Below are 22,593 nucleotides of genomic sequence, written 5' to 3' on the forward strand. Positions count from 1 at the left end.
CAGCACAGTAAAGTCAATTACCTGTTATGCTTTCTCCTCCTCCTCCTCCTCACTGCTGATTGGACAGGAAAGATTTTCGTCAGCTTTATACTCATCTTGCTTCCCAATCTTAAGAACATCAGCAGTTGACTTGAAATGGGCCCTAACAGCTAGTCCTTGTGCTCATAAGCATCTATTGATGCTTTTAGTTATCCTCCAAAGATTGTGACATGCTCACTCGCCATGACCATGCTGTAGATAAGAAGACTATGGCTTAGGAACAAGTCTGGGTATCCAGGATCCTATGGCTGGTATCCTCAGCCAGGTCTAGAAATCACACTCCCAGCCAATCCACTCTGCTGTTTCCATTCCTCGACTTACTGCTCTGAGATCATTTCAAACATGTATCTCAGACTCACTGTGACACATACAGAACTAAAGAAGACAGTCACTCATTTCTCCACTCTTTCAGCTGCTCTGGGCCCCATTTCCCAGATTTCTTTGAACAGAAAATACTTGAAGTTTCTGTTCTACCTCAGAGTGCCTTTTCTTCTTTTCTTACTTTCTTCGTGGAGCTGGCAAAATGCTACCATTTTTATAATCCTTGACAAAGGAAACCCACTTGTGTGTGGAAAAAATTGCCACCCTGCCACAACTGCCACTTCCTTCCCATCACTCTTGTAATTTCAGGCTGTCACCACAGAAGTAGGCAAGTGGAATAATGTTTAAATGTGAAACTTTCGCACATTTTTGCACTCTTATAGTTCAAGAAAACTCCAAGGTCAATTTTTGTTTAGCCTTTAATAACTACTTGGAACAGAAAGAGAAATGATGAACAATGCATTTCCTTCCACACAGATAAACAAGTGTGTAGGTTCATGACTAATTTAACATTTTGTATTTGAATGCTGCTTTCAGCATAATGATGACAGAAATGACTGCAGATTTATGTGAGGGCTTACATGGAGGTGGCATTTTAAGGTGTGATGAGTAAAATGCCTTCAGTTCTTGGCCAAAGCAATTACAATGAAATATTGGCTAATAATTCTTTGCTAAAATACGTAAGAATGTATTTACAGAGACAAGAAAACAGGCCTTGTCCAGCTTAAGCCATCCGGCCCCACAAGCATATTCTTCCCACAAAAATGTGTTTATCACAGGCTTGCAGCTTTTTAAGAACTCTGTGACAAACAACTCCTAATTTTCCATTATTATATTGCACTTACAGACTTTAAAAAATCATACTCCTTTTGATTCCAACTTCAGAATCATTTCTCACAAATAAATGTAGAGCCATTCTCATGTCAACTTGATTTGTAATAGTTTCAACATCTTCGAAACACAGAAACCAATCAACTTCATATACTGAAAGTACTATAAGAATGATGACCTAAAAGTTGAGGGAGGCAGTGAACTCTCTATTTTTTAAAATCTACATATTCTTATGTCTGTGTCAGTTACTGATCTTTGCTATAAAATAGTAAAGCATTCACATTGGATTAAGAAATTTTCCAGTCAGTCTCTGAGGACAACTGATTATAGATCTGACCTTTTGAGATTCTGTGGATTTCCCACTTAATCAGTACTAGAATGAGCTTTACTAAGTGGGAGATACAGGATTCCTATGGGAAAAGTGAATCCATTTAGAAAATAATGAGTCTCCCTTTGCCCCTCTCTTTCCATTTTGAGCTCTATGGGTCATGCTAATTGTCTGAATACACCAAAGCAAAACATCATCATATGCTGCTTGCCCTGTACAGGAAAAGACTCAGCTAGGAAAGGGAGTTCCGAATGGGAGTGACACTTCACAATGGCATCACACATATTTTACTTGTCCTTATACTGAAGGAGAAGATGATTAGTTCCAGAAAGGTCCTCTCTTGTTTTTAAGATCCAGAATTTCATATTTTGAGATTCTCATATTTGTTCCATGGGCAACCAGTCAGAAATGGTTTTAATAATCATACACTTGAAAGTTCAGATATAATATCACAAATTCTCTTTTTTGGCTATGGTATGTAAGTGTGTTACATGATCCCAATTCCATCCCCAAGAGTGGTAATTTTCTTCCTCAAACTTCATGAAACTGAACACCATAATAAATGTAATTAGACTGTCAGTAAGAGACCAAATGGAGCCAGCAGTGAAACTCCTTCTAGAGAAGCAATCAGTGCACTGGGTCCCCAGGCCTGAACTGCTTCTAACAAGGTTTGGGTCTTAGGGAATGTCAGTCTAGGGTTCCATTGCTCCCCAAGAGGACTCTCCACCTACAATACACATCCTCATTACCACTGCTGCAGAAGGGAAGAAAAGCTACTGTATTACATACATAATGAAGGAAACTAAGCTGCTAATATTTTGTTCAGCAGTGGCTCAGTTGTTCACAAATGTCCTGAAGTATAAATGTACTTTTCAACAGTATTTAAGAATTACATCTTCTGTTTTCATCACCAGCTTTGGGAAGAAGATAATATCAATTTCTGACAAACAAAGGCAGCTTCCAAGAGCATGCTGAAATGTTCCAAATGGACTAAATAATGTTGACATAATATCCCTAAGATTTACATACGTATCCATGAATTTCCATGGTCAATTTCTGTAACCATAGTCATATTTGCAGACTGAATACAGTCTCCTTGGTGCTTTTCTACTCCATGTGTATCACAGAAAAGTTTAATGAAAGAAAGTGTGTGTTCTGTTTACAGATCATAATGTACTTTAGAAAAGTCCCAACAACAGCCTGGTTTAAAGAATAAAGTTCCTCATAACCAGTGGCAAATAAGTTTCTTCATATAAAATATACTTGGTATATTTGGTCCTTACAAAAGTTTTATTACAGTAATGAATGAACATCCAAGAATAAAGGACCACAGACTGTATTTTCTATTTATATATAATTTACATATCTATGGAAACAGAAACTAGTAAATCAAGGGACAGACAACCTTGGGAGTATTGGTTTGGGATGATTAAAAGATACAGAATTTCTATAATTTGGTGTAATCTAACTTCCATAGTTTTAGATAACTGCAACTAACTGAAGTTTAGAAACAGAAAACAGAGAAGTTGAGAAATAAGTAATTCGTTATGTTTATAATGCATACTGAATACCATGATGGAATTCCACACCTTCCTGATTCAATCAGTAAGACAGAAATCATCCTTTTTTTCCATGTTCAAGTTGTCTATGTCATAGATCTGTTAGTTACTTAGTAGCCTTCTTAGTTCTCTGCTCAACAGTCATGTTAGGAGGCTGCCTATGCTTAATTAATATGTATTTTACTAAGATTAGGTCCCCAAACTTAAGTGCAGTGATGTAGGGGAGATACCAGGAAATAAAACAGGGAAGGTCTGATTACCTGTGTGGCACTATAGAGCTACAGAAGAAATAGAAAACTCCAATGGAGTAGTAGGGAGAGTTTGAAGTATCCACAAGGAGTCTTGGAATGTCTCCGCTACAAATAAAAGGTATTGTTGGGTATGAAATTCTATTGAACTTATACACTTAAGTGAATGCATTGCCTATGTGAATTATAACTCAGTAAAACTGTTCCAAAATTAGAAGGTTATTTTTGTAGTAGTTTCTAGAAAATGAGATGTTTTAACTATTAGTCAAATTTTTCACACTGTGCTCCTTTCACTTTGATCAATACACTTTTTTGTTTGTTTTAAATACTTTTAGTATATATTTAAATTAGAAACAATCTTGCTTCCCATGTAAGTCCTAGCTCCCTCTCTAATCCCCCCACGCCCAACCCCCCGCGAAAGTCCCCCCAGCTCCCCACCCAATCTCCACTCCATTCCCCAGTGAGGTTAAGGCCCTCCATGAGGGGTTTCTAGAGTCTGTCATTTCGTTCTGGGGAGGGCCCAGGTATTCACCCAAGTGTCCAAATTGAGAGACCATCTCTCATTGTGGGATGGGCACCCAAGTCCATTTGTGTGCCAGGGATAAATACTAATCTACTACCCAAAACCCCATAGATTGCCTAGGACTCCTCACTGACACCCACATTCAGGGGGTCTGGAAAAGTCCCATGCTAGCCTCTCAGCCATCAGTCTGGGGTCCAAGATCTCCCCCTTATTCAGGTTAGGTGTTTCTATGGGTTTCATCAGCCCATTCTTGACCCCTTTGCTCTTCACTCCTCCCTCTCTGTCACTGGGTACCTGGAGTTCAGTTCAGTGTTTAGCTGTGGGTGTCTGCCTCTGCTTCTGCCTGTCACTGGATGGAGGTTCTAGGATGGTATGTAAGATAGTTATCAAAATCATTATCAGGGAGGGGCATTTAAAGTAGTCTCTCCACTACTGCTTAGTTTGCCAGTTGGTGTCATCCTTGTAGATCTCTGAAGATCTCACTAATGCCAGATCTCCTCTCAAACCTAGAATGATTCCCTCTATTATGGTATCTCTCATCCTGCTCTCCTCTATTCTTCCCCCAACTCAACCTTCCTGCTCCCCATGTCTTCCTCTCCCCTTCTCTTTTCCCCCTCTCTTTTTTGTGGCTCCCTTTTCCCACCCTCGCCCCCCACCCCTGTGTTCCCAATCTGCTCAGGAGATCTTGCCTCTTTCTACTTCTCTGGGCATAATGCATGTCTTTTGGGAAACTCCATGTATTCCAGACTCACTGGCCATGGGCTTGTAGGCTCACACTCCCCTGATCCATGTCTAAAATCCATATATGAGTAAGGACATACCATGTTTGTCTTTTTGTGACTGGGTTACCTCACTCAGGATGGTTTCTTCTAGTGCCATCCATTTGTCTGTAAATTTCAAGATTCCATTGTTTTTTTTCCACTGAGTAGTACTCCATTGTGTAAATGTACCACATTTTCTCTATCCACTCTTCAGTTGAGGAGCATCTAGGCTGCTTCAAGATTCTGGCTATTACAAATAGCGCTTCTATAAACATAGTGGAGCAGATGTCCTTTTTGTATGAATGTGTATCTTTTGGGTATATGCCTAAGAGTGGAATTGCTGGTCTTGTGGTAGACTGATTCCCATTTTCCTGAGGAATCTCCATACTGATTTCCATAGTGGCTGCATGAGTTGGCACTCCCACCAGCAGTGTAGGAGTGTTCCCCTTTCTCCACATCCTCTCACATAAACTGTCAGACTTTTAACATGATATATTCCTCTTTTAAGAGTTTAAATTTAACTGAATGGAATTATTAGGGCTTATTATAAGTCTTTCTTAATTTATTTTGGGGAAAGTATGCAATAAGCTTATTTTATTACAGACTTGGAGAAGATAGCACTGCCTGATACAGATATAACTCTACCTTCTCAAATACTATGACCAAAGACAGGTACTGAGGAGAAATTAGAAAATATAAAAATCATATTATGAAAAATTCTGAGTGGCATAATGGTATTTAGCTCAAGTTCATGGAGAACAGGACTTCTGGCTGGAAGATCTCTATCTATCAATCTGTCTGTCTATTATCTATTTATCTGTCTACCTATCATCTATCTATTCTATCTCTGTTTTCCCCTCCCATTCTTTCCTTCCATCTCCATCTATAAGTACATGGTAATTTCCAAGGGAGAAGGATAAAACAAGCTAAGAAAGAAGGCAAGGGCAGTTTTTAATCTGTATTAATATCACTATCAAGACTGAATACAAAGCAAAGCATGGTTAGAACAAACTTTTGTGATGTTCCATTTATCTCCAGCTTAGAAGGCAAAAAGAACACAGAGCAAGAAATACAATATGAAAGAAAATAAATAGTGTAATTTCTTAAAAGTTTGAGGAAAATGTTAAAATAGAAAACTAATAATTAGTTTCCAATTGAGCATTGACACAAGATATTTTATGTTTGACAGAACACTTGGCAAATGTTCAGAATTGTGGGTTGGAAGACAGAACTATAGAGAGCAATGACTTGGAAGTTACTAAGATATCCAGAGAGTGGTAAATGATGACGTATACCAGAATGTTCCTGGTGGTTGATGACTGCTGGGGAAGGAGTAACTTTTCTTTGATGAAGTCCACTGGCAGACTTCCCATGCTCTGGTGAATGGTCCTACACCATGAGCACATTGGCAGCAACTACTGGAATCATGCCATTAAAAAATAGAAGAAAAGAAACCAGGGGTGGTGGCATAGATACAATTGAAGAGGCTGGCAAAGTCAATGAGAACTCAAGGCAGTAAAAGGAAGATAGACATTCTCATGATATATTATAAAATTTTGTAAGAATTTCAAAAATTTAAAACATCCAATACCCACTTAGTGGAATTTTCCCTTGGTAAGAATCAATAGTTCTTTTTCTTTGGATGAGTTTTGGGTTGGATTCTACTATTCAGATATTAGATTCCAAGTCATATTTCTTAGAATAATGTTTTCCTTCCTTTTACCCTAAGGTGATATCTGTTGTTGATTGTAAGGTATGATCCTGAGAGGAAGTAAAAAAGTAGGTCCTGTTTCCTAGTGCAGTCTGCTAGTCTGTGTCTCTTTATTGGGAAATTGAGAGTGTTAATATTATGAATTATTATTAAATAATGTGCCTTGATACTGTCATTTTATTGTTTTGTGTTATTTTCTCAGACATCTTTTGATTAATTATTGTGGAATTGTTTATGAATTCCCAGGATCTTCATAAACTTATTTAAATTTCTCTTTGGGCAAAAATATTCCTTCCGTTATCCTTGAATACGTTTTGTCAAATAAATTTCCCTTCTCTATGATTACTACTGATATTTTTGCTGGTTATCACAGTATAGGCTTGAATCTGTGGACTTTAGAACTTGTATAAACATCATTGCAAGCCTTCCTAGGTTTCAAAGTTTGCATTAGAAAAATCAAAGGTTATTTTGGTGGTCTATCTTTGTATGACAGTTGTACCTTCTTTCTTTCAACTTTCAATATCTTTCTTTGTTCTGTACATGTATTACATTATCCTTTTGGACGAAATGACCCTATATCAACCCCAAAGACTCTATATCCTACTACAGAGATACTTGTTCATCCAAATTCATTACTACTTTATTCACAGTAACCAGGAAATGAAAACAATGGAAGTATCCATAAACTAGCAAATGGATCAAGAAGATGTGTAAATGTTACACAATGAAATGTTATTCAGCTGTTAATAAAAATGAAATTATTAAAGTTGAAGCTAAATTGATGAAGCAATGAAGAATTATTCTGATTTAGGTAAAAACAGATACATAAACACAAATTTTACATTTTTTAGATGTATGTGTCCAGACTGGAATAACCATAGAGATCAGTAAACTAGTAAGTGGCAGGGAACTCTAGGAGCAACAAAGATTGGCCTGGCATTAGTGGCAAAAATGTCATGGGAATAACCAACCACTTTCTGATTGTATTTGATGTACACTACACAAGATGGAACCAATGGCTGGCACTGCAAACAGGGTTAAAAAAAACCTGTGGCTAGTGAGGTCATGTTCCCTAGGGCATAACCTACTTCTGCGACTACTATTCTACTAGCTGGACATAGTATTAAACTGATGTTTTTAAGCCCTCATCAGAGAAACTTCTTGTTTCAGTAGATAGAGATTGCTATGAAGATATTCAACTTATCAACATGCACAGAGTAAAAGACTATGGAGTTACAATCCATAAATTTGGCATTTATATCATATTTTCTTTCCTAAGGCTCAAGGATCACCACAAAAAAGGACACAAAGAGATTGTAAAATTCAGAGGTGGTGGGTGCATACAAGGAAAGAGTATTTTCCAGACACAAGGGGAATGTTGCACATATGAAATTACTGCAGTTATGACAACATAAACAAGACCTGGGTAAGACGAAGCCAGTCAAAATCCCATCATGGAAGTGGGAGGTGGGCATAAAAATCCTACTCCAAACTGAGAAGTTATGGGAAATTAGTGACTTCTGGAGAGGAATAATACAGTTTTCTTTGAGGATGCAAGAAAATAGAAAATATCCTAAACTTATGCAAATACAAGCAGAACTTAGTGGGTTTAAAAATCAGAGAACCTGAAGTTGGAAGGGGAAAATGATGAGGAGCAATTTTAGCAAAGATAGTAGGGTGGATTTTATCAAAACACATATGTTTTTATGATCTCAATAATAAACAAGTGGAGTGTGAAGAAATAAAAACTCTTCATAGAATAAAAAAGTAAATGAAAGAGGAAATTATTATTTGTTGACTCCTTGAATGGAACTTTACTGAGTGAGGCAAGCAATAAGATGGTCTGTATCACTTCTCTGACTTATTCTTCCTCATGTATTTGTATGGTGAGTCTGTTATAATTAACGGAGTAAAACTAATATAATACTGTTGGCAAAAGTGAATATATTTTTCTAATGGTGACTTTTCTTTGTATGATCCCATGAGTATTAAGGAATATATAATAATCTGTTTAGCATTGTAGTTTCAAATAGAATAAATTCATTAACTTTCTTGAATTTAACATATGATGGCTGCCTCATCTTCTATTTACTCACCTTTCCTTTAATTCAAACAGTGGAAGTATTTTGTACTTTCAATATCTCACAATTCATTATAATATAATATTGGTCTAAAAACCAGAAGATTAAAAATTAGCTAGATAATAAAGATGTGTCTAGCTTCTAAAACATAAAATATCAAGATACCAAATTATATTTGATAACAAATGTAAATCAATGTCATTGAATTTTCTTTGTGCAAAGATTGGTGAGGAAATGGCAGTACAAAGCATACATTTTATATCTTCAACCCAATTTTAAAATAATATTTTAAAAAGATGGAGAGTGCCAGAGATATAATAAAATTCAGTGTGCAAAAACAAATCACAACTCACAAAACATGGGCAGTAATGAAAATAAAACATTCATGTTGGAGAATACAAGTCAAAATAGCCAAATGAAACTCCTATAAGAACAGGTGATGAGTCCCCTCTGGCCCTTGCACTGTTCTTCAGGTGAGTATGGGTTGTTCTCAGGGCTGCAACTCCCTATGCCTCCCTGCTTCCATCTTCCTGGGCCTGTTCCATGCCTATAGTGGACCCGCCCCATCAGAAGGGACCATCCTGAGTCTGGCCACACCTCAGTTTTGGTCTCCCTCCATCTCCCACACTCTGGTTGAGGTGAGTGTGGCCTCTGCTCTGGGCCCCAACTCCCAACATGCCCCTGCTTCAATCTTTCTGGGCCTGTCCCTCACTGAAAGTGTCTCAGACCCACCTGTACCCTCCATGAGACTAATCAGAGTATTGGACCTGCTTAAATCCACCAGAAGAGAACCTTAGACCCATGTACAGCAGAAAAGAAAGAGATTCCACAACCTCTAACTGAAAGAAGGATGGGAAGACAACAACATAAAAACACAGTCAACAACAGAAAAACCAATATGACTCCAACAGAGACTAGGGACATCCGAACACAGACGAAACAGAAAAGAATGACCTTCATAACAACCTCATGAAAATGATAGAGGCCTTCAAAGTAGATATGAGAAAATCCCTTAAAGAAATAAAAGAAAAAAACTAATGAAAAATGCAAGAAATCAACAAATCACTTAGAGACAGCCTAGAAAAAAAAAAACAATAACACAGATGAAGGAAACAATTAAAACAGTTCAAGATCTGAAAACCAAAATAGAAGCAATAAAGAAAATACAAGCTGAGGGACTGCTGGAAATAGAAAAGCTGAGTAAATGATCAGGAACTACAGATGGAAGACAGAATCTCAGGCACTGAAGATAAACTAGAGGAAATGGATTCATCAATCAAAGAAAAATCTTACATGAAACAAATTATTAACACAAAATATCCAGAAAATATGGGACACCGTGGAAAGACCAAACCTACGAATAATAGGTATGGAAAAAGGCAAAGAAGTCCAGCTCAAAGGTGCAGAAAATATATTCAACAAAAATCAGAGAAGAAAACATTCCCAACCTGAAGAAAGACATGCCTATAAAAGTACAGGAAAGACATCAGCTCTTCCAAGCCCCAAACCCCAGCGAGTCCAGCTTCAGGTGAGATTGGGTCTGCAGCTGGGATCCCCCACCCGACTCCCATCCCCTTGATCTTCGGGGCACTCCTGGAATCCAGAAGACCCGCCCACACAGGAAAGACATCAGCTCTTCCAAGCCCCAAACCCTAGCGAGTCCAGCTTCAGGAAAGACATCAGCTCTTCCAAGCCCCAAACCCCAGCGAGTCCAGCTTCAGCTTCAGGAAGGAAGGAGACCAGTGGAGACAGAAAGACCCCACCAGCATCCACTGGAAGAAGAGATGGGAAGAAGACAGAATAAGAGATCACTCAGCAATAGAAAGACCAACACGACCCCACCAGAATTTGGGAGATCCAACACCAGCAAGACCCGAAAAGCACTACATAGATGAAGGAGAGGAGACAGACCTTAAAAATTATTTCAAGAAGATGATGGAGACCCTCAAGGAAGAAACGAGGAAATCCCTTAAAGAAATTGAAAAAAAAAACAAACAAAAAAATCCATGAAATGGGGGAAAGTTCAAGAAATAAACAAATCTCGCAAAGAATCTAAAGAGCACGAAGAAAAAACAACCAAAAAAATGAAGAAAACAAACAGTTGAAGGATTGAAAGCTGAAATAGAAACAATAAAGAAAACACAGAACGAAGGGATGCTGGAAATAGAAAAGCTGGGTAAACAATCAGGAACTACAGATGCAAGTATCACCAATAGAATACAAGAGATAGAAGAAAGAATCTCAGGTGTTGAAGACTCATTAGAAGATATAGAGTCGTCAACCAAAGAAAAACTCAAAACCAACAAATCCTTAACATAAAATATCCAGGAAATATAGGACACCGTGAAGAAGCCAAACCTGAGAACAATAGGTATAGAAGAAGGCGAAGAAATACAACTCAAAGGTACAGAAAACATATTCAACAAAACCATAGAAGAAAACTTCCCTAACCTAAAGAAAGATATGCCTATGAAAATACAAGAATCTTACAAAACACCAAATAGGCTGGGCCAGAAAAAGAAGTCACCTTGCCATATAATAATCAAAACATCAAACCTAAAGAATAAAGAAAAAATATTAAGAGCAGCTAAAGAAAAAGGGCAAGTAACATACAAAGGCAGACCTATCCAAATTACACCTGACTTCTCAATGGAAACGATGAAAGCCAGAACATCCTGGACAGATGTCCTACAAATGCTAAGGGAACAAGGATGCCAGCCCAGACTACTATATCCAGAAAAGCTCTCAATTACCATAGATGGAGAAAATAAAATATTCCATGACAAAGCCAGATTTAAACAATACATATCCATGAATCCAGCTCTACAGAAAGTGCAATAAGGAAAACCTAGATCCAAGGAAGATATCTACATTCACAAAGACACAGGCAAAATATAATCCCACTCTACAAAGCACCAAAAGAAAAAGGGAGGAAAAACAAAGAACTAATAGAAGTTATGACCCAACTGGGTTTAACAGACATCTATAGAACATTCCACCCAAATACAAAGGGTTACACCTTCTTCTCGGCACCACATGGAACCTTCTCTAAAATTGACCACATAATAGGAAACATTGCAAATCTCCACAGATACAAAAGACAGAGAGAGAGCATGCTGATTAACAAAATCAGGAATGAAAACGGGAACATAACAATGGACTCTGAGGAAATCCAGAGAATCATCAGGGCATACTTTGAAAATCTGTACTCCACAAAATTTGAAAATATAAAGGAAATGGACAATTTCCTGGATAGAAATCACTTGTCAAATCTAAATCAAGAGCAGATAAACAATCTAAACAGACCTATAACCCCTAATGAAATAGAAGCAGTCATCAAAAGTCTCCCAAACAAAAAAAGCCCAGGCCCAGATGGCTTCAGTGCAGAACTCTACCAGAAATTCAAAGAAGATCTAATTCCAATTCTCCTCAAAGTATTCCACACAATAGAAGCAGGAGGCTCACTGCTAAACTCTTTTTACAAGGCTACAATTACCTTGATACCCAAGCCACACAAAGACACAACAAAGAAAGAGAACTATAGATCAATTTCCCTCATGAACATCAATGCAAAAATACTCAATAAAATACTTGTAACCGGATTCAAGAATACATCAGAAAAATCATCCACCATGATCAAGTAGGCTTCATCCCAGGAATGCAGGGATGGTTCAACATTAGAAAATCTATCAATGTAATCCTCCATATAAACAAACTTCAAAAGAAAAACCACATGATCATCTCACTAGATGCTGAAAAAGCCTTTGACAAAATCCAGCACCCCTTCATGATAAAGGTCCTAGAGAGATCAAGGATAACAGGAACATACCTGAATATAATAAAAGCAATATACAGTAAACCAACAGCTAACATCAAACTAAATGGAGAGAAACTCAAAGCAATTCCTCTAAAATCAGGAACAAGACAAGACTGTCCACTCTCTCCATATCTCTTCAATATTGTAATTGAAGTTCTAGCTACAGCAATAAGGCAACAAAAGGAGATAAAGGGGATACAAATAGGAAAAGAAGAAGTCAAACTTTCACTATTTGCAGTGATATGATTGTTTACATAAGTGACCCAAAAAACTCCGCAAGGGAACTCCTAGAGCTGATAAACACCTTCAGCAATGTGGCAGGATACAAGGTAAACTCAAAAAAATCAGGGGCCCTATTATATACAGATGATGAAGTGACTGAGAAAGAAATCAGAGAAACATCACCCTTTACAATAGCCAAAAACAGCATCAAATATCTGGGGATAATGTTAACGAAGGAAGTGAAAGACCGGTACATCAAGAACTTTGTGTCTTTAAAGAAAGAAATCAAAAAGGATAACTGAAAATGGAAAGATCTCCGATGCTCTTGGATTGGTAGGATCAACATAATAAAAATGGCAATCTTGCCAAAAGCAGTCTACAGATTCAATGCAATCCCTATCAAAATTCCAGCACAATTCTTCAAGGACCTGGAAAGAACATTATTCAACTTTATATGGAAAAACAAAAGGCCCAGGATAGCCAAAACAACCCTATACAATAAAGGAACTTCAGGAGGCATCACCATACCTGACTTCAAGCTCTATTATAGAGCTATAGTCCTGAAAACAGCTTGGTATTGGCACAAAAATAGGCAGGTAGACAAACGGAACCGAATTGAAAACCATAATTTTCACCCACACACCTATGACACTTGCTTTTTGACAAAGAAGCTAAAACTGTACAATGGATAAAAGAAAGCATCTTCAACAAATGGTGCTGGCATAACTGGGTACTGGTATGCAGAAGACTGCAGATAGATCTATGTTTATCGCCTTGTACAAAACTTAAGTCCAAATGGATCAAAGATCTCAACATAAATCCAGCCACACTGAAACTTTTAGAAGAGAAAGTTGGTACAGGAGACCACTTCCTAAACATAACACCAGTGGCACAAACACTGAGATCGACAATTAACAAATGGGACCTCCTGAAACTAAAAACCTTCTGTAAGGCAAAGGACACAGTCAACAAGACAAAAAGGCAGTCCACAGAATGGGAAAAGATATTCACTATCCCACTTCTGACAGAGGGCTAATCTCCAAAATTGACAAAGAACTCAAGAAACAAGTCTCCAAAACACCAAAGGATCCAATTAAAAGGTGGGGTACAGATCTAAATAGAGAATTCTCAACAGAGGAGGCTAAAATGGCCAAGAGACACTTAAGAAAGTGCTCAACATCTTTAGCCATCAGGGAAATGCAAATCAAAACAACTCTGAGATACCATCTTACTCCTGTCAGAATGGCTAAAATCAAAAACACCAAAGACAATTTATGCTGAAGAGGATGTGGAGATAGGGGAACTCTACTCCACTGCTGGTGGGAGTACCAACTCATACAGCCTCTTTGGAAATCAGTGTGGAGATTCCTCAGGAAAATGGGAATTAATCTACCGCAAAACCCAGTAATTGCACTCTTGGGCATATATCCAAATGAGGCAAATTCATACAACAAGGGCATCTGCTCCACTATGTTCATAGCAGCATTATTTCTAATAGCCAGAACCTGGAAGCAACCTAGATGCCCCTTAACTGAAGAGTGGGTGGAGAAAATGTGGTACAATTACACAATGGAGTATTACTCAGCAGAAAAAAACAATGGAATCTTGAAATTCGCAGGTAAATGGATGGCACTGAAGGAAGCCATCCTGAGTGAGGTAACCCAGTCGCAAAAAGACAAACATGGTATGTACTCACTCATATATGGTTTCTAGTCATGGATCAGAATAGTGCCAGTCTGCACTTCCACTGATAGAGAGTCTGGGAAACAGGAAAGAACCTAAAAGATATGCATATATGCATAGTACCCAAGAGAAGAGGATTGAGACAAGATCCTCTGAATGGATGGGGAATATGGTGAGGGGTGGGGGGAGTGGGAGCTGGGAAGAAGAGAGGGGGAGAAGAGAAAGAGAGAGTAGGTCATGGGGGTACAGGAAGTTGAGTGGGTGGGGGTAGAATAGGGGGAAGAGGGAATCATAGGTTAGAAGACAGATCAGGCACCAGAGTGACCTCTAGTGATCTAAAGGGATAACACCAATTGGCAAGCTAAGCAATAATGGAGAGACTACCTCGAATGCCCATTCCTGATAATGAACTTGATGTCGATAACCATCTGGGAGCCTTCATCCAGTGACTGATGGAAGCAGAGGCAAACACACAATTAAGCACTGAACAGAACCCAAGGAACCCAGTGGCAGAGAGAGAGGAGTGATAAGCGAATTGGCAAAGAATGGGCTAGCAAAACCAGCAGAGACAGCTGATCTGAACAGGGGAGAGCTCTTGGACCCCAGACTGACAGTGGGGAGGCTAACATGGGACTGATCTGGACCCCCCAAATGTGAGTGTCAGTGAGAAGGCCTGGGCAACCTATGGGGCCTTGAGCAGTGGATCAGTGTCTATCCCTGGAATACAAACAGTCATCGTGTGCCCATAGCACAAAGAGGGATGCTCTCTCAGCCTGGACTCTTAGGGGAATGCCTGGACCCTACCCGGAGTGAAATGACAGACTCTAGATATCCCCTATGTGGAAGGAATTGGCAATAGGGTGGGAGGCTGGGGGGAAGGGGAGTGCGGGAGGAGGGGAGGGAGACGGAACTGGGATTGACATGTAAAACAAGCTATTTAAAATTAAAATTAAAAATGATTAAAAAAGTACAGGAAGCCTATAGAACACTAAATGGAGTGGACCACAAAAAAGTGCGCGTGCCCCATAATAATCAAAATCCCAAATTCAATCACACGGAATAAATAAAGAATATCAAGAGCAGCAAAGGAAAAAGGCCAAGTAAAATATGAAGGCAAATCTATTTATACCTGACTTCTCCATGGAAACTCTGAAAGCCAGAAGGTCCTGGATTGATGTTCTACAAACACAAAGAGATCATAGACTTCAGCCCAGACTACTATACCCAGACTACTATACCCAGCAAAACTCTCAATCACTATGGATGGAGAAAACAAGATATGCCATGACAAAACCAGATTTACACAATACATATCCACAAATCCAACCCTACAGAAAGTTTTGGAAGGAAAATTCCAACCCAAGGAAATTAAGTTCACTCACAAAAATATAAGCAATAATCACACTTTACCAAAAGCCAGAAATAGGGGAAAACTCACACACAGCACCACTACCAAAAATGAATCCAAAACAAACAAGAATCAACAGTCAATGGTCACTAATATCCTTCAGTATCAATGGGCTTAATTCACATATAAAAAGACACAGGCTAACAGAAAGGATACAAAGACAAAATCCATCCTTCAACTACATACAAGAAATACATCTCACCTTCAAAGACAGATGTTACCTCAGACTTCAGGCTGGGAAAACATTTTTCAGTTAAATGGAACTATGAAGCAAGTGGGTGTAGTGATCTTAATATCTAACAAACTAGGCTTCAAACCAAAATTAATCAAAAGTGATGAAGAAGTTTGTTGCATATTCACTACAGGAAAAATCCATCAGTATGAAGACTCAATTCTAAACATCTATGCCCCAAATACAAAGAAATCCACATTTGTAAAAGAAACATTACTAAAACTAAATCACACATTAAACCCCACACACTTATACTGGGAGATATCAACACCCCACTCTCACCACTAGACAGGACCACCAGACAGAAACTTAACAAAGAAACAAAGGAACTAACAGAAATTATAACCCCATTAGGTTTAACAGGTATCTATAGAACATTCCATCCAAACATAGAAGAGTACGTCTTCTTCTCAGCACCACAAGGAACCTTCTCTAAAATTGACCACATACTTGGCAATAAAGCAAACCTCAACACATATAAAAAAATGGAATAATCGCTTGTATCTTAGACAACTATGGCTTAAAATTACAATTCAACAACAACACAAATTGCAGAAACCACACAAACTCATGGAAATTGAACAATGCTCAATTGCATCTTTCCTGGATAAAGGAAGAAATAAACAAAGAAATCAAAGACTTCTTAGGGTTTAATGATTATAAAGGCACAACATACCTAAACCTATGGTACACTCTGAAAGCATTTCTAAGAGAAAAGTTCACAGCACTAAGTGCCCACATGAAGAAAGTGGAAAGATCTCCGATGCTCTTGGATTGGTAGGATCAACATAATAAAAATGGCAATCTTGCCAAAAGCAGTATACAGTTTCAATGCAATCCCTATCAAAATTCCAGCACAATTCTTCACAGACCTGGAAAGAACATTAATCAACTTTATATGGAAAAACAAAAGGCCCAGGATAGCCACAACAACCCTATACAATAAAGGAACTTCAGGAGGCATCACCATACCTGACTTCAAGCTCTATTATAGAGCTATAGTCATGAAAACAGCTTGGTATTGGCACAAAAATAGGCAGGTAGACCAATGGAACCGAATTGAAAACCCTGATTTTACAGCTGACTAGACAAAGGTTAACTCTTGAAACCCAGGCATCAGCCTGGGAATCCAGCATGGGACTGATCAATACCCCCTGAATTTGGGTGTCAGTGAGGAGGCCTAGGGAATCTATTGAGCCTTTTGCAGCAGATCAGTACCCATCCCAAGTATACACACGGACTTTGGACTCCCATAGAAAAATGTGAGGTGCACTCTCACCCTGAACTCTTGGGGAAGGGTCTAGGCCCTGCCCTATATGAAATGACAGACTATGGACACCCCCATGGAGGGCCTCACCCTCCCTGGGGGAATGAGGGGATAACGGGGGGGGGGTTGAGGGGAGGGCACGGGAGGAGGGGAGGGAATGGGAGAGGGACCTGGAACTGACTTGTGAAGCATCCCGGTTTCTTATCTAAATTTAAACTGGAAAAAAAAATTTAAACAAACTGAAAAAAAAAGAAAACCCTGATTTTAACACACACACCTATGAACACTTGATTTTTGACAAAGAAGCTAAAACTATGTAATGGAAAAAAGAAAGCGTCTTCAACAAATGGTGCTGGCATAACTGGGTACTGGTATGCAGAAGACCACAGATAGATCCATGTTTATCGCTGTGTACAAAACTTAAGTCCAAATGGATCAAAGATCTCAACATAAATCCAGCCACACTGAAACTTTTAGAAGAGAAAGTGGGAGATATTCTTCAATGAGTTGGTACAGGAGACTACTTCCTGAACATAATACCAGTGGCACAGACACTGAGATCGACAATTAACAAATGGGACCTCATGAAACTAAAAAGCTTCTGTAAGGCAAAGGACACAGTCAACAAGACAAAAAGGCAGTCCACAGAATGGGAAAAGATATTCACTAACCCCACTTCTGACAGAGGGCTAATCTCCAAAATTGACAAAGAACTCAAGAAGCAAGTCTCCAAAACACCAAAGAATCCAATAGAGGAGGCTAAAATGGCCAAGAGACACTTAAGAAAGTGCTCAACATCCTTAGCCATCAGGGAAATGCAAATCAAAACAACTCTGAGATACCATCTTACTCCTGTCAGAATGGCTAAAATCAAAAACACCAAAGACAATTTATGCTGGAGAGGATGTGGAGATAGGGGAACTCTACTCCACTGCTGGTGGGAGTGCCAACTTGTACAGCCACTTTGGAAATCAGTATGGAGATTCCTCAGAAAAATGGGACTCAATCTGCCACAAGACCCAGCAATTCCACTCTTAGGCATATATCCAAAGGAGGCAAATTCGTACAACAAGGGCATCTGCTCCACTATGCTCATAGCAGGATTATTTTTAATAGCCAGAACCTGGAAGCAACCTAGATGCCCCTCAACTGAACAGTGGATAGAGAAAATGTGGTACATTTACACAATGGAGTATTACTCAGCAGAAAAAAAAATGGAATCTTGAAATTCGCAGGTAAATGGAAAGCACTGGAAGAAACCATCCTGAGTGAGGTAACCCAGTCACAAAAAGACAAACATGGTATGTACTCACTCATATATGGATTTTAGACATGGATCAGGAGAGTGCCAGTCTACATTTCCACTGACAGAGAGTCTGGGAAACAGGAAAGAACCTAAAAGATATGCATGGTACCCAAGAGAAGAGAAATGAGGCAAGGTCCTCTGAACAGATGGGGAACACAGCGAGGGGTGGGGGGAAGGGGGCCTGGGAAATAGAGAGGGGGAGAAGTGGAAGAGAGAGTAGGACATGGAGGAACAGGAAAGTCGACTGGGGGGGTAGGATAGGGGGAAGAGGGAATCATAGGTTAGAAGACAGATCAGGCACCATTGTGACCTCTAGTGATCTAAAGGGATAACACCAATTGGCAAGCTACGCAATAGTGTAGAGACCACCTCGAATGACCATTCCTGATAATGAACTTGATGTCTATAACCATCCTGGAGCCTTCATCCAGTGACTGAGGGAAGCAGAGGCAAACACCCACAGTTAAATACTGAACAGAACCCAAGGAACCCAGCGGCAGAGAGAGAGGAGCGATGAGCAAATTGGCAAAGAATGGGCTGGCAAAACTAGCAGAGACAGCTGATCCGAAGAGGAGAGAGCTCTTGGACCCCAGACCGACAGCTGGGAGGCCAGCATGGGACTGATCCAGACACCCTGAATGTGAGAGTCAGTGAGGAGGCCTGGGCTACCTATGGGGTCCTGAGCAGTGGATCAGTGTTTATCCCTCGAATACTGACAGACATTGTGTGTCCATAACACAAAGAGGGTTTCTCTCTCTGCCTGGACTCTTAGGGAAGTGCCTGGACCCTACCCTGAGTGAAATGACAGACTCTAGATATCCCCTATGTGGAAGGAATTGGCAATAGGGTGGGAGGATGGGGGGGGATGGGGGGTGCAGGAGGAGGGGGAGGGAGAGGGAACTGGGATTGACATGTAAAACAAATTAAAATTTAAAAAAGAGAATTAATAGCACAACTGAATGCTCTAGAACAAAAAGAACCAAACTCACCCAGGAAGAGTAGACACCAGGAAATAATCAAATTCAGAGCTGAAATCAATAAAATACAAAAAAAGACAACAATACAAAGATTTAATGAGTTGGTTCTTTGAGAAAATCAAGAAGATAGACAAACATTTATCCAAACTAACAAGAAGGCAGAGAGAGAGAGCATGCTAATTAACAATATCAGACACTGGGAAATCCAGAGAATTATCAGGTCATGCTTTCAAAACCTGTATTCCACAAAATTGAAAATTTTAAAGGTAATGGACAGTTTTCTGAATAGATATCACTTACCACAATTAAATCAAGAACATATAAACAAATTAAATAGACATATAACCCTTAAAGAAATAGAAGCAGCCATCAAAAGTCTCCCAACTAAAAAAAGTCCAGGGCCAAATGGTTTCAGTGCAGATTTATACCAGAAATTCAAAGAACAGCTAATACCAATACTCATCAATTGTTCCACATAATAGAAGCAGAAGGATCACTGCCAAACTATTTTTACAAGGCTACAATCACTTTAGTACTCAAACCAAAAAAGACACAACTAAGATAGGGAACTGCAGACCAATCTCTCTCATGAACATGGATACAAAAAAACTAAATAAAATACTGGCAAATCAGATCCAAGAACACATTAGAAAAATCATCCACTATGATCAAGTAGGTTTCATCCCAGAGATGCAGGAATTGTTCAACATATGAAAATCTATCAATGTAATCCACCATATAAACAATATGAAAAAGAAAACTACATGATAATCTCACTAGATGCTGAAAAACCCTTTGACAAAATCCAATACCCCTTCATGATAAAGGTCTTAAAGAGATTAGGGATAACAGGAATGTACGTAAACATAATAAAAGCTATATACAGAAAATCAACAGCCAACATCAAACTAAATGGAGAGAAACTCAAGCCAATTCCTCTAAAATCAAGAACAAGCAATATCTGTTCAGCATTGCACTTGAAGTTCTTTCTAGAGTAATAAAACAACAAAAGGAGATTAAGGGGATACAAATTGGAAAGGAAGAAGTCAAACTTTCGCTTTTTGAGGGTGATATGATAATCTACATAAGTGACCCCAAGAATACTACCAGGGAACTCCTACAGCTGATAAACACCTTCAGCAAAGGCAGGGTACAAGATTAACTCAAAAAAACCAGTAACCTTACGACATATAGACAATAAATGTGCTAAGAAAGAAATCAGAGTAACATTGCCCTTTTAAATAGTCAAAAAACATAAAATACCTTGGAGTAACTCTAACCGAACAGGTGAAATTTCTTTATGACAAGAACTTTGAGTCTAAAGATAGAAATTAAAGAAGATACCAGAAAATGGAATGATCTCCCATGCTCTTGGATAGGCAGGATCAACATAGTAAAAATGGCATTCTTAGAAAAAGGAATCTACAGATTTAATGCAATCCCTGTCAAAATTCCAGCATAATTCTTCAAAGACCTTGAAAGGACAATTCTCAATTTTATATGGAAAAACAAAAGACCCAGGATATCCAAAACAACCCTGTACAATAAAGGAAATGCAGAAGCCACCGCCATCCCTGATCTCAAGGTCTAGTATAGAGCAATAGTAATGAAAACAGCTTGGTATTGGCACAAAAATAGACAGGTAGACCAATGGAATCTAATCGAATTGAACATGCTGATATTAACCCACACACATATCAGCACCTGATCTTTGACAAAGAAGCTGAAACTATGCAATGGAAAAAAGACAGCATCTTCAACAATTGGTGCTGGCATAACTGAATGCTGCCATGTAGAAGACTGCAGATATATCCATGTCTATCACATGCATAAAACTTAAGTCCAAATGGATCAAAGCCCTCAACATAAATCCAGCCACACTGAACCTCTTAGAAGAAAACGTGATAAGTACCTTGAAGTAATTGGTACAGGAGACTACTTCCTGAACATAACACCAGTAGCAGAAAAACTGATACCAACAAGTAATAAATGGGACCTCCTGAAACTGAAAAGCTTATGTAAGGCAAAGGACACAGTCAACAAGATAAAATGGCAACCCACAGAATGGGGTTAGATAAATAACCCCATATCTGACAGTAGGCTGATCTCCAAAATTTACAAAGAACTCAAGAAGCTAGTCTTCAAAACACCAAATAATCCAATTAAAAATTAGGGTACAGACTAAATAAAGAATTCTCAATAGAGGAGTCTAAAGTGACTGATAGCACTTTAAAAAGTGCTCAGCATCATTAGCCATCAGGGAAATGCAAATCAAACAACTATGCAATACCATCTTACTCCTATGAAAATGGCTAAAATCAAAATGCCAATGACAATTTATGCTGGAGAGGATGTGGATAAAGGGGAACACTCCTCCACTGCTGGTGGGAGTACCAACTCTACAGCCACTTTGGAAATCAGTATGGCAGTTCCTCAGGAAAATGGGAATCAGTCTAAAACAGGACCCATCAATTCCCCTCTTAGGCATATATCCAAAGGAGGCAAATTCATACAACAAGGGCATCTGCTCCACTAAGTTCATAGCAGCACTATTTGTAATAGCCACTACCTGGAAGCAACCTAGATGCCCCTCAACTAAAGAGTGGATAGAGAAAACGTGATACATTTACACAATGGAGTACTACTCAGCAGAAAAAAACAATGGAATTTTGAAATTTGCAGGAAAATAGGTGGCACTAAAAGAAACCATCCTGAATGAGATAACCCAGTCACAAAAAGACAAACATGGTATGTACTCACTTATATATGGGTTTTAGACATGGAACAGGGGACTGCCAGCCTACAATCCCACCGTCAGAGAATCTGAGAAACAGGGAGGACCCTAAGAGAGATATGCATGGTACTTTGGAGAAGGGGAATGGGACAGGATCTACTGAGGGGATTGGGAACATGGAGGAGGGGAGAGGAAGCTGGGAGAAAAAAAAGGGGCAGAAGAAGAGGGGAGAGGAGGACATGGAAGAGCAGTAAGGTTGATCAGGGTAAGAATAGAGGAGAGCAGGATGAGAGATACCATAATAGAGGGAGCCACTATAGGTTTGAGAAGAGATCTGGCACTAAGGGGATTTTCAGATATCTACAAGAATGACACCAACTGGCATTCTAAGCAATAGTGGAGAGGCCACCTTAAATGCCCTTCCCTGATAATGAGATTAATGACTACCTTATGTGCCATCTTAGAGTCTTCATCCAGTGGCTGAAGGAAGCAGAGCTAAACACTGAACTCCTAGAACCCAGTTGCAGAGAAGGAGGAGTGATGAG

This window comes from Mesocricetus auratus, unplaced genomic scaffold (genome assembly GCF_017639785.1).
Source record: "Mesocricetus auratus isolate SY011 unplaced genomic scaffold, BCM_Maur_2.0 Super-Scaffold_100014, whole genome shotgun sequence".
NCBI lineage: Eukaryota > Metazoa > Chordata > Mammalia > Rodentia > Cricetidae > Mesocricetus > Mesocricetus auratus.